The following is an 11,270-nucleotide window of genomic DNA, read 5'->3' as shown; positions in this document are numbered from 1 at the left end:
GATAAATATTGTCTTTCAAATGTGAGCCAATTGTCAGTTCTTAGCTCTTTCATCCCTTGTGCGTAGCCTTGATATTCTCCCATTTTTCTGAATAAGCTCTTCGGCTACTATGGATCGCACAATGTATATCTCATGATACATTGAATAGTAGCCAATGATCACAAGACGTTGATGACCATCCAGAAGAGTCTCAAAATCTGCATGGGCTGACACCCATGGATAAAGTGGGATTTATTCAGTAATGATGGGAAGTGGCCAATCAGGTACACTAGATGCTTGGCAATGAAGACAAAAGTCCCACTGTGTTCTCCACAATTTAGTCCAAGCTGGGAAACCATACTTTCCTCTTTTCTCTTGCTGCTCACAATTCACTGGATCAGGGTCTGGGGAATGAGTGGGTGCATGCCTTACAAAAGACAGCCACCAACAAAACTGCTAGCTTCTGTCTTACATTGTATAGCAACCAGTGAGTCTGCAGTGTGCTTCTGGCTTTCAGGTATATGGGTCAGGTATCAGAAGTCTCTAGTTCCCTTTTCTGTTGCATGGATGGCAAACTGCAAAAAATCATTGTGATAGTGATTTGGAAGTCTTTAAGCGACATTTGCTTACCACATACTCAAATGAAATATTCTTTCATTTCTGCAGCATCTTTCATCTCATGGGATGTTTCTGGTCAAGAATGTCTCAACAAGTATGGGGTTCTGAGTCCTAGTTAGTGGATTACAGAAAAAGAATATTCTTGCAACCCAAGAATCAATTTGAAGGTGGTGGTTAAGAGAATAACCCACAGGACAGGGGAATTAGTATTTTGTGGTGTATGTTGACACTAAAAGAATTTTCATCAAGATACTGGTTGAAGTGATTATACCACCAGTGCATCAAAAACTCATCCTTTTCAAACGGGAATAGTGGTGTTCAATCGGAGTAAAGACACAGGTTGCACAGATTATTGGTGGATACACTCCATTCAACTGCCTCTGAGAGAGTACTGCTACCAACCCTGATGAACCGCTTTTGACTGATAACTCTGTATCCTTTGATGGGTTAAAGCCCTTGAGAGTAATCTCAGTTGACAGAGCACCCTCATCCTTTGCAGGTTTGGAATGCTGCTTGCTGAGTTTCACTCCAGGCCCTAAATCTGTTGACTTACCATAAGGGAGGAGACATTCTTGATGAACCTTCCATAAAATGCTACCACACCAAGGAAGCTCCGAGCCTCAGATACCGAGGTGGGAGAGGGTGCTCTCTGACTTGATATTTTCCACTTTCACCAGGTCATGGGAAACTCTATCTGCTATTCAATAGTAGACAAAGGAATGGATGTTCCACTTCAGGACTTCACAATTCTTTTAGTTTAGTATGAGTCACATTCACTTACGGCCAGATGTACAACCATTGGATTTTGCGACTCACAATTTGCAACAAATTGCGAGTTGCAAAATCCAATGTACAACAGTGTCTCAGACACTGTTTGCGATTCCCAATGGGGTCACAAATTGCATGTCTCATGAATATTAATAAAACTGTCACTATTTTTGACCCCATTGGGATCGGCTATCACTCCCAGGAATGGGGGACTGCTGGTGTCAGCAGATCACCATGTCTGGTTTGTCATAAAGAAGTTTTTTTTATTAAATGCAGCCTGTTTTCCTTAAAGGAAGAAAATGGGATGCATTTAAAAAAGAAAAATGAAACTTTTCAGTTTAATTTTTGAAGGGCAGGCAGTCATCCCTGGGACCACTGCCTGCTCTTAAAAAATATTTGCACATGCATTCCCAATGGGGGAGGGGTCCCTTGGAGATATCTTCCCGTTTATGAGTGCCTTACCCCTCTTCTGAGAAGGGTGGTAAACCGCAGTTGTGTTGCAAAACATTCATACATAGGTTTGGGAGTCGCTATTAGAAAGGGACGCCCTTGGCTTGCCCCTTCGTAATAGCGAGACGCTAACCTTATCTTGAGAGTCGCTAATTGATTAGCAACTTTCAAAATAGGGTTGGTACATTGGGCTGACCAATTTTGAGGTTGCAAAGGGGCTAAATCCCCTTTGCAACCGCAAAAAATGGTCGTACATCTTGCCATTAGTCTCTCAAACACCACACTTAGGTCAAGTGTAATTTTCTTGTAATGTTTTGGAGTGTACCAGAATGCCATCACTGACATTGATGTTGCCTGTTAAGTCCAGTTGATAATTCTCTTATTGTGTTCTGAAATACTTTGGCTTTGCTGGATGTGCCGAAGTGGAATTTTTCGAAAAAGTATAGGCCATGATGAGTAGGAGAAATGGTGATATGTCTGGATCATGGAACCAGAAGGAGCTGGTGACAACAAGCATTTAAATTGACTTTAGGAAGCTATCAGGACCCATTTACTATGGATAGCAGGTCATATATAGCTGAAGTGAGGCAGTATTCCCTAATGATTGAGGCATGCAGGAGGTAGATACCTACACCTTTGTGCACAACATCAAACTGGTGTGCAGAGGTATAAATATTTTTTTGCAACAACGATTGATGTGATCTCCAGGGTGGGCCTATCAACACATTCTATGATGTCAATTTTTCCAGGTTTCATATGTTTAGTTTCTACTTTGGACCTTAAGTGAAATCCTAGTCATCATCACTGGTTCAGTGTCATTGGTTGCATGGGCGGGTAAATAGGTAGCCCTACAGTTCGGTCTTCCATGCTTACTATGCCTTTGAATAGATTATCGACTTCTGTTAATGGGCTGTCTAAATCATTTGCTTAGATGTTGTATCCGATTCTTATCAGACTGCTGTTTGGCAGCTTATCAAGGTGCCTGATCCTTTTGAGTGATGTACATTGTTGTCACTACAGACTACCTGTGAGTCAATTTGGTTGTAAAGATGCCACATAGATACAAATATTTTGTTGCCGCAAGCCTACATCTTGACTTTTGTAGGCTTTCGTTTGGTTAGAGGTTTGAGGGAACTAAAGTTAATCCTTTGCCATAACATTTTTTGATGCACCAGTATCAATCAAAGCTATTATTATCTGCCAACCTATTGGCACTTGACTTCAGGATTGAGGTCAACTGTGTTTCATTCGCTATTCCATGGTGTAGAAAACTGCTCCATCATCCTCTTTATCTTCATCCATGTCTTCATTTCTAAGGTCGATGATACAGGTGAAACAATGTTTACTGTTTTTGTTGAAGAAGCTATGGTGCAGTAGGACAAGCGACATACTTTTGCTAAATAATTTCATTTGTTTCATGCTGAACACTTCTTCTCTTGAGCGAGAACTTCGCTCATATGAGGGAAATTGACACAACAATGCCCTTCGGTCTTCTATTTTTGATAAGGGAGTGTGTTTGGGGCTTGTTGCAGTGTTGGTGATTTGGTTTACAGCTTTGGCATTTCCAGTTTTATTGAGGGCTGCCTCCATATGTCTCACCCTAGATTTGGAAGAGTCTAGAGCCTCAAAAGTCAAAATGTAGGACAAAGGCTTGCCGGGTTTCACAAGATCTATCTTCAGAATTTGTATAGACTTGTCTCTAATCTCTTCTATCTTGTCTTGTAGCATGAATATTCCATCAGTGCTTAGAGTAGTGTGGGCAATTCAACAATGGATTCAGCAAATCCATGCTTAGCTTGACGCTGGAGAAATCCACACATCATTGGCATAAGGAAAGCAGTGGCTCCACTTTCTCCACCACAAAATGTGAAGAGGACCCCCTGAGACCTGGCAACTAATCAACATACAAAGACCTTTGAGTAGGAGAGTCTTCCTCCAGTACCATAGAAACTTTACACCCCCTGAGGGAAAACACTTTAATGAATGTAGTTTACACCCACTTGTAATTTACACTCACTCTTTCAACTCAAACCCTTCCTAACAATAAAAAAACAAAACACACATTGCCTAAATCAATTTTATACAGACTTATCTATGACGGTAGTGTGTCTCTCACACAAAACAAGACCATTCAGGTATTTATGAAGGGATTCTCCAGAAAGAGAGCCAACCCCTCTGATGAATTGTGCAGTCAGATGCCGAGGACCTGATCCCTGACTACTCACCTGCAAACACTGGAAGTGACTCCCATAGCCCAAGGAGGGTGACAAGGAGCAAGATGACACTTACAGTCTTCATTATGGTTTGGGCAGCAGTTTCTGAATTCTGTCTTCACCAGTGTCTGGGATTTATAGGACAACATGGGTTGAGAAGGAGGGAGGGATGACGCTAGCAAAGACAGACTGGACACCAGCCAAGGGCGGTTCAGAACTAAACCTATCACATGCTACAGCATCATACACACTTCCAGCCAAGCTGGGTTCCTTCATTCTTCCCCCTTTCTTAGAGACAAAATAAATGTTTGACTACAGTATGTGACTTTGGAACTGCCTCAAAGGATTTGACTCTGAATGAAATACTGACAAATTTATGAGCTATGTGCTGTTGCTGGACAGAGTGCTCCATCAGTTCCAGAACTCCTCTGCAAGAGAACATATTGAACATATTGACGCAGTCAGAACTGTTAATTGATGCTCAGAACAGCAGAGGACTATTGTACCAGGGACCATCAACCACAAAGCACAGACATGCTCCTTGTGACCCCTGGCACTGCGTTTGCAACCCCTGGCAAAATCGTTCAAGAAGTTAAACAGTATGTAGATAAAAATTGCTTACTTTCTATAGCTTCCAATTGAGATTGGACTGGAACTCCAGGTTCTGTAAAATAAATAAATTCAGCAGTGCAATGAACACTCCTGTGATTAAATAAATTAATGAAGTAAAACACATAGTTAAAAATGTTGCCATGTTTCATTGTCGTAATTACATGGAAAGGTTCTTCATATGTGCAAAAATGCATTCACTTTCATATAAAAGAGCTACACACCAAGGATTTAAGTGGCTTGTGGGAAAGGTAATCATGTGGCCCTGTATTGCACAATTGAAAATTACCCCACTGCTGTACATGATAAGGATATAGAACTTCACTTCAGAGTTCCATCACCTTATTAAAGAACTCTGCCTTTGATCTAATTTTTCTATATGATCATGGCACTTCTCGATGGCTTGCAATATCCTTATACTGTAGGGCATTTTTTTTTAATTTGCATATGCAATAATCTGTATTTTTTTTACTGGACTGCTAATTACAAGAATATGGTAATCACAATTAGTGGAATGTTTTTCCTTTTGTTTTTGTGTCATATGTTTGCAATACTAAATAATGAACCATCAGACAAGAGGACAAAGCTAGACCTCTATTGGGTTAGCCACTGCTTGTTACATTGAGGTAGCAGCATACTTCCTCTCTGCATACCCACAAAAAACATTCTTTGAACCATGCAAGAAGAATTGACCCCAATCTATGTTATTATTATGTTAAAAAATGATCATGGGAAACTTATCAGAATATTGGGCATTTGATTTACTAGAGCGATTGACATATTTTTCCGGTCCGATATCAAACATGCAAGTTTCAGTGTGAGCTACTCTCAGCAGTATAGGGTGCATATAGTTCTTTCACATAGCCGCACCAGATTATACCAGGTATTGTTACATCTGTTTGTGGAGACTTTGTACCCAATTTGCACGCTAATAAATACCAAAACCTCACAGAAACTTTTCATTTTGGTACTTCATGTAAAGTACAATTTATTTTCTTTAAATTCTGAAGCAATTTTGCCATGCATTTGCTGTATTCTCAATTCCAGCCTCAGTAAGATTCTTTCACATTTCACCATAGATGCTGTTAACTTTAAGGACCCTTGGACTAGCTTCTTGATGGCCACCACAGGGTTTAAAGAAGTAACATTTTTCTGTCACACTACATAGGATTACATTTAATTTTGTTTCTATTTCAAGACCCCACCCTTTGCTCTCGCCTTCACAGATCCCATCTTTCCCCTCAAAAGATGCTTTCATTTAAATTCTGGGGATTCCAGCCTGCTCAAGCAAAGGATAAACACTCCTGCGTTATGATCTCCATGTGCTGCCTCAGTACAGCACACAGTGTCCTTTTCGTCAGTGTGCTAATGCCTTATATTCAGAGTTATGTCCTGGAGGGGTATCAAACGTCAGATGTGAGCAAAGCTAGACACTGCAGCACGTTTCCTCTACACCACAGGAGACAGGGAATGGGCAATGATAACTGCAGAGTGAACTTCAGAGACTAAACGTCTGTGGGTGTATGTCAGTGCAACACATGCATTTACCACACATGCCTTTACCACACATCCTTTACCATGCAATGCCTTTACCACGCATTTCCTTTACCACTCAAGTCTTTCCCACACATATGCCTTTACCATGCATGCCTTTACATTAAACTATTAAAATTCATCAGTGATAGTTATACTTCTAGTTAAAATTATGTTAAAAAATACGACTCATTGCCTTAACTCCCATTACTTTAAGTCACTTAATGGCATGAGTTATAGTTTCTTCATATAAGCTAAACTATAGGTATAACTATAACTGCTGAATTTCTGTGGGTGATATGGGTAAAATATTAGCTTAACTATAACAATTCTGTAACCTTTGCCTTTGTTCAGTGAATTTCATTTTTTTCTTCCAACTGGGCCCTAAATCTGTGGAGGGTCTGTGGATTTTAAGTTTAATTAATAAAAACAAAAAAAGAAATGTTGGTGTCATAAAGGGACATCAGGGACCCACTAAATATCCTCTGGGGTCAGGATATCTATACTGTGACCCTTTCTCTGTGTCTATGTTTTCCGCACTGGGATGATGCAAGGAAACAGAATGGCAGCTGCAACTTTTCTTTGAAGCTGTGGCCAGCCAATCGGGGCCTTTCTTTCCCCTCCGGATTCACCGCAGATGGATCTGTGAATTATCCGGGTTGATAGATATCTATATGTTTTAATCATAAATATCTCTAAAGCTACTAAATGAATATACATCAAATAAGTGAAAGCGTGATCTGCGTAACCAAATCTAGTTTTTTGCCAAATTTGGTGCAATTCCGTTTAGCGATTCGGGATGTAGTCTTGGTCAAAGAGTGCATAATCCCCATAGACATAAAATGGGGAAAAAGAATTTTGGGACTCCCCATCTTTCTCAGCTTCCTTTGATAGATCACTCGCAAACTTTCAAGACAGAAGCTGAATCGAATAAAGTATACTTTTTGAAATGTTTGTGAAGATTACTCAAGCAGCGCAAAACTTATTGGTAAAACTAAAAATGTTGTTCCTATGGAAACTTTGGTGGTAACTATACCTACCTAATGGCTGTTGCCAGTAGGTATTTGGTTACAGAACGCTATAGTTAGGCTGACATCACACTCATAGAAAACCAGAGAAATTCAGCTGTTATAGTTATCTGATCTAACTAAAACTCGCGCCCCCCAATGCACTGCTCATGACCTCACATATTACATCACTCATGACATTATAACGTTGTAATCACTTATTTCAAATATATTTAAGGTAGCTGATTTCGTATTGATTTTATTATTTATTTGAAAGATTACACTTTTAAGAAAATGTATAAGGTTTTGTATTGTTTATATTGTTGTAGAGTCTGTTATTATATTATCATATAATAACAGACTCTACAACAATATAAACTTGGAAAACTTGTATTCAGTATTTTGGAATAATTTTGTTGATTGTTTTTTCAAAATATTTTTTTCTATGATTACTTTTAACAGTGTAAATGATGTATTGCTGTGTCATTATAATAAATGTCTTCTTTGTATACTTTTTTAAATTTAAAAAACAGCGTTGTGCACCGGTCACGGACCTGCACGTTAAGTGTGCGAATCAGTTATACAAAGGTAAGTGTGAAATACATATTTACACCAAAATAAAATATATTTTTAAGGAAGAAGTTTATTACTGAATGTAAAAAAAATAGTATTAGTGGAGTTGTAAAATATTTTCAAGACATTTAAAATAGATATTTATGGACAGTGGCGTCGCGGAACCGTTGCAGGGGTGTCGTGACCTCTCGTATTTTTACAGTGTTGAATACACTTAAAATAATTTTTTTGAACATCTAAATTATGCTCAACTAGACCTACAGAAGTAAAATTAAATTGAAGATATTTTAAAGGTAATTTAAAAGCGATTTCTAGGTATGGTATAGAACCGCGATGGTGTCGCGCACCGTGCCTGCACATATTTAGCGGATCAAGTAGGGGTCATGACTCTGGCGTGATTTTAAAATGTTTCAAATGTCACTGCACAAACTTTATATATTTGTTTTAGCTAAAGACTTTTCGCTAAAATCAATGTACTAATAGTGATTTATACTTTTAAATAAAATGGGTGTGTCTGCATCTGTGACACCTTTTCTCTGCACCTATTTTTTATACTTTTTGGTGTTTGACCAACTACTTTGCAAAAAGGACAAGGCATCTGCACATTTGCTGGAAGAACAAGAGCTGGAAGACATTTTGAAGGTTGAAGAACCAGTAAAAAAGGAAGGAAAGCATTGTTTGGACCTTTTTCAAAATTCCTGAAGATGAGAAAAAGGTGAATGCGAGGAAGGTCACCTGCTCCCTATGCAGCAAGGTGCTCTCCAGAGGATCGGAAAATAAGTATTCATGTGGGACACCTGGAGACAATGCACCCGACTTGCTGTGTGAGGGAAGTTATAGCTTGGGGAAGAGGGAGCAAGCTGCACAAGGCAAATTAGATCAGCCTTCCACATCTGGTGCGGCAGTACTTACAACCACACAACCGCAGGTCTTTCCTGAATTAGCAGATGCTTGAGTGCATTGTAGAAAGTGCCAAACCATTGTATGTGTTGGCAATCAGGTGATTGATGCTATCATTATTCTCCTCAAAAGACATAAATGTTATATTTTTTCTGATTTCCAGCGTTGTGTTTCACAGTTTATTAAAAAGACAACATTCCAAATATTAAAATTTATGTTTTTTGAAAGAAAAAAATGTCAAAAATACACCAAAAAATATAAGATAGTTTGAAAGTACAAAAAAAGCTTAAAATAGTTAAAAAAGAAGGTTCTTATGGAACCACCGATTGTGGTTAAAAATAGAAAAATTATATGTTGTGAAACCGATTGGATTACTAAATGTGTGTGTGGGAGAGTGATTTCTATAATTGTAAATGTGTATGTCATGAGTGCATGATTACTGTTTGAAAGTTTAGTTGAGTAGATGAATTAGTGCCTTACTGATTCTATGTGTACATAAGTATTGTTTGTGCTATTGAATAACTGAGTGAGTGTAAGAGTGCATGGGTAGTGCCTGGATGATTGCGTGAATGGGTGACTACTGTTCGGTGATTTTTAATTGTATGAGTAGTGTGTTAGTGATTGGAAGAGTGCATAAGTAGTGCATAAAATATTGTGAGCGTGCATGACTACTGCCTGGAAGGTTGTGGATGAGTAGTGCCTGAGTAATCAATTGTATGCGCATGTACTGCCTGGATGATTAAATGTTTGTATATATAGTATGTGTGTGACTCTATGAGTGCATGAGTAGTGTCTATGACATTGTTTGTATGCATGACTAGTGCCTGGATAATTTGATGAGTATGTCAGTGCTGTCTAGGTGGTTCAATACCTACGTGGATACTGCCAGGGTGATAAGTTAAGTACAAGACTACTGTCTGGATGATTGAATTAGTAGAGTCTGGGTGATTGTATGATGGCATGAGTAGTGTTTAGGTGATTAGATTAATGATTGGTTTTGTATGGGGAACAGGACGAGTATATGGCTACTGTCCAAGTGATTGCATCAATACATGGGTTCTGACTGGGTGATTTTATGGCTGCTTGGATAGTGTCTGTTTTTTAGATTAGTAAATGTGTAGTACCATGGTGATTGTATGACTATAATAGTAGTGTTTTGGTGTTAGGATAAGTGAATGTGAAGTGGGTGTGTGATTAATTTATTGTAGATGTAGTGTTTGGTGATTCCAAGAGCATGTAGGTACTGTTTCAGTGATTGTATGACTCTATAGATAGTGTGTTAGTGATTGTAACTCAGCTTAGGTGGCATCCGTTTGATTATATGAGTTCATGGGTCCAGTCTGGGTGATTGCATTCATGGACAAATAGTATAAGAGTGCATTAGTAGTCCATTTTTGATTGGATGTGTGCATGAGTAGTGTATGGGTTGTTGAATGACTTCACAAGTAGTAGAAAGGTGATTCCAAGATATGTGAATAGTGCTTACTTAAATCTATACCTGAATAATCACTACCTTGGTAATTTGATGAGTGAATACCTGGTAGGTGCACCACATGTCTTACATTAGATGTACAAGTTCAGTCATATCTAACTCATGGTAGTAGTCAGACATTCAGACTTGACAGAATACGTTTCCAGTTACAAGCACAGACAATTGAGTTTTCATGTTACGATCATTAGCTGCAGCATGTGTCAGACTATATACAATTATCACCTATTTACACTGTATCTTAATAGTGATTACTTAAATCTATAACTGAATAATCACTACCTCGGTAATTTGATGAGTGAATACTTGGTAGGTGCGCCACATGTCTTACATTAGATGTATAAGTTCAGTCATATCTAACTCATGGTAGTAGTCAGATATTCAGACTTGACAAATTACGTTTCCAGTTACAAGCACAGACAATTGAGTTTTCATGTTACGATCATTAGATACAGCATGTGTCTGACTATATACAATTATCACCTATTTACACTGTATCTTTCTTGAATTATGTAAACTATTGTAGACTTGGAAAAATGCTTTAAACATCAGATTTGTCGATGACTGATATGTGACACAGAGCAAACAGTGTCAGGCCTAACTCGAAATGAAAAACCCAGTCCTCTCATACACTGCATTTACTGTCAGTATCTCTCTAGCAATCTAGAAGAGTGTGTCAATGTGTTTTAGGGGTGAGGTAACACATGAAAAGTAGTCAATAGGCAGTAAACTAACTCTATTTCACACCCACCACAAACTCAGTTAAAATATTAAGAAAAAGCTAGATGGATGACTTTCTGCTTATTATATAAGGTAGTGGGATTTGAAGATTTGTGGTTATGTGCTTTCACAAGGCTTGCGTAGAGAGGAGATGTATGATTCTTGGACTGAAAGATGAAATAGCTATGTCAATATTTGCTCTGGGGTATCATAGACCGTTGAATTTTCAACTTACAATCAGCAGCTGCACCACATGTCTGATACTACATGTAGTAGTACAGATATAGCTGTGATTTGGTAGCAATCAGACAGTCAAATCTGAAGGAATATGTTTTCAGTTTCAAACACTCATATAACTATGTGCAGCCTACTTGCAATCTACCTTTTCAGACAGTTAAATGGACTATGATA

This window comes from Triturus cristatus, chromosome 6 (genome assembly GCF_964204655.1).
Source record: "Triturus cristatus chromosome 6, aTriCri1.1, whole genome shotgun sequence".
NCBI classification, from domain to species: Eukaryota; Metazoa; Chordata; class Amphibia; order Caudata; family Salamandridae; genus Triturus; species Triturus cristatus.
This window is presented reverse-complemented; position numbering follows the sequence as displayed.